At 33.9% G+C, this 3,369-nt stretch overlaps 1 long non-coding RNA gene across 1 annotated transcript; it reads left to right on the top strand.

Moving 5' to 3' along the window:
* Nucleotides 1-490: 490 nt before the first annotated feature.
* Nucleotides 491-2,935, top strand: LOC128133061 (uncharacterized). Its single transcript, XR_008231254.1, has 3 exons — nucleotides 491-725; nucleotides 1,387-1,472; nucleotides 2,767-2,935. It is a non-coding gene; the product is annotated as an uncharacterized LOC128133061 (long non-coding RNA).
* The last annotated feature ends 434 nt before the right edge of the window (nucleotides 2,936-3,369 follow it).

The raw sequence follows: 3,369 nt of genomic DNA, 5'->3' as shown, positions 1-3,369 counted from the left end.
TTCTTTAATCGCGTAAAACCAAATCGATCCGTTGAGGCACTTACGCTTTGCCGACGGGATTTCCGAGAGCGTTTTTGGACTCAGGTTATAGTCTATTATTTAATTTCACACTCGAAATAATTTTTACGAAAATATTTACGAAAGTTGCGAAAACGGACACCGCGAGTCGTTTTGACGCAAAACTTTAAACGCAAATTCCCGGAGTTCCGTAACTCCAAAAATTAATCTGTTCGGGTTTATGAAATCCTTGAATTACCCTCTTTCATAAGAAATTCTCGAAAACGCAATTCGATGTCGGGATCTCGATTCATCAATTTATAAGTGTTTTGAACAAGTTATATGATTAAACTACTTTGTAGGCCCCACATAACTTGCATACAAGGAAATGGCCAGCTCATTTCCCCTCTTTCTTCCCCATATGATCAAACCCACGTGACTAAATCCATATCTTCACCACCTTACCTTCTTCTTCCTTACTTGCACACTTCATCTTCAAGGTACAAGGCATGACCTTAAGGGGCTGTGAGTGCTTCTTATGCTATAAATAAGAGCTCATAGCAAGCCATCAAACTCACAAATCTTCAGCCATCTCCTTCTCTCTACATCTTTGTGTAAATCTCTCTCACTTACACTCTCTTTACCACTCTCGGTACACACACAAACACCACATACAAACACCACTTCACCACCCTTAACCACCTCTTACGCTGTTTGATATTGCCGCTGTAAGTACTCATCCCTAACATTTTGTTATTTATTTATTTATTTATTTTTATGATCGAGCCTTGACGAGGTCCTGAATCATTTTTGTATCGTTCACTTCATGCAGACGAACACACGAGGTAAATTACCTCATGTACAATTGAGGTTAATTGATTTTAGTGTTTGTTACATTTTACTTAAAAATGCCCTCAAAGTTTGCTGATGTTACGAAATCAACCCCACCCCTTATACGTCCATTTCAAAATTTACCCAATCTTCCCCTCCACTTCAAAGGTTTCTACAAATAGGACCCTAAGTCCCAAACTTCAATTCCAAAATAATTCTCAGCCCCCTCCTAAAGAATTTGTTTACAAAACTAGTCATAGGTCCCTAAACTTCATTTAAAATGTTCAAAACCTACCCTCCTTGGAAATCTGTTACAAAAACAAGTCCCAAGTCTTAAACCTTTGTCTATTTTATTTATTTTAACCCCTCTATAGAGATTTATTTGCAAAATAAATCTTAAATTCAAACTTAGAATTTAAATAAACAATTTTAGTCCCTTATTTGGAAATTATTAACAACCTTAGTCTATTTAATATATTTAAATTCGTCAATGGGCCCCATACTTTGGTTAAATTTCCAAACAACCATTCACATATTAATTTATGTTAATATTTCTAGGAAACTAAATAAATCTCGACGATTCGTCTTCACGGCAATACATCTCGATTTTTCTCGCAACAATTACTCGACAACCACACATTAAGGTGAGTGTTACGGCCCCATTTTTACATATTTTCGGGGGGGGGGGGGGGGGGGGAATACATGTAGTACTTGTATATCTAGTATATATCTATTTTCTAAATACTTTGTTTAAACAAACAACACTACCGTTTTTAGACAATATAATTCACACAAAAATATTATTTATTACGCTACTATTTATGGTACGTGTACTAAGTAATATTTATCATACAAGATACACAAAAAAATATCATTGTTTTGTGTAAATACTTTAGCAGTTTTAGAAATAATTGTTTAAACGCTTACATGTTAAGTAAACAAAATCATTTTAAACCTCAATAGTTTTATATGTTATGTTGTTAAGATAATACGACTAATAAAAATACCATATACGTTCCGACAAAAATTGTGCTAAAATTGTATAGTCGTTTATCAACTTGGTAGTCTAATTATACCTCATACATATATAGAAACATATAAGTTTATATAGTTATACAAGTATTGTACTCTTCAATGTGTGCGCTTACCAATTATACTTGTCAATTACCTGTTTATCCGTATCTACGGTTGTTAAGTTCAACCTTGGCAGATAACTTTATCCGTATATCCGTATGTCTATTTATGACAAAAATATATAGGTTTATACGTTTATACAAGTTATAGAACTTGTATCTTAGGCTCATACATGTGCTTGTGTACACTATACTAAGTTTTGTCAACTGTTTAAACAAGTATCGTACACTTTACGGGTATACTTATCAAATATACTTGTTGTTTATCCGTATCTGCGGTTGTGAAGTACAACCTTGGCAGAAAACTTTATTCGTTACCCGTACAACCATGGATTTGGTTGCTTTCAAACACAATTTTAAGTAAGGAATTACTTATGGAACATAACGTTTTGGCTTCAAAGATTCATGTCAAACACAATTTTAAGTATGGAATTACTTATGGAACATAACGTTTTGGCTTTAAAGATTCATTTCAAACACAATTTTAAGTATGAAATTACTTATGGAACATAACGTTTTGGCTTCAAAGATTCATTACAAACACATTTTTAAGTATGAAAGTACTTATGAAACATAACGTTTTGGCTTTCAAAGATTCATTACAAACACAGTTTTACGTATGGGTTTACTTATACAAAATATACATTTTGGCTTTTAAAGACTCATTGCAAATACTATTTTAACTTTTGTTATACATACAAAGATAATACTTTTTAGACTTATTAAAAGTATTATTGCGTTAGCAGAAAACCTGTGACACTCACCAACCTTTGTGTTGACTTTCAAAACTTACATGTATTCTTAGGGGATCATTAGCCAGCCGTTCAGACAGAAGATTAGCTGTGGATTGCAGATGACCTAGCTAGCTTGTTTTTGATACATGCTTACCTGTTTAAGGCAACTACTGTACTATTATTATCTGTAAGAACCTTGTATTCAAACTTAATGATGGAATACAAATGCAGTTTTGTTTATCGTTGTACTTGTGCTATATATTCAGTTTATCTGTGATCCATGAACTTAGTCCCACTCCCGGCATGTTCCGCCTTGGCCGGGGGTGTGACAGAATTGTATCAGAGCTAAATTGGCTATAGAGAACTCGTATCCTCGAAAGAGGAATACAACTATAGCAAACTAGCTTCTAATAAAAGTATTATTAATAATAACACTACTTCTCGACTACTTACGCCGTTGGATGTCCGGCCATCGTATGTGCTCGGTATTCGGGAAGAACAAACAAAAATTAATAATACTACAAACCCCACCAACCATAATATATAAGAGTTTATATATACTCTGACCCGCGATGAGAAAACTTAATAAAATTTTAACATCCCTTCAACTAAAACTACAAAATCAACCCTTTAGGTCAGACGCCTCGATTAGGGTTAGTACCGTACATAAGTCA

This window comes from Lactuca sativa, chromosome 3, assembly GCF_002870075.4.
Source record: "Lactuca sativa cultivar Salinas chromosome 3, Lsat_Salinas_v11, whole genome shotgun sequence".
NCBI lineage: Eukaryota > Viridiplantae > Streptophyta > Magnoliopsida > Asterales > Asteraceae > Lactuca > Lactuca sativa.
Note: the sequence above shows the minus strand (reverse complement) of the source record. Positions and strands in the feature narration are given on the sequence as shown.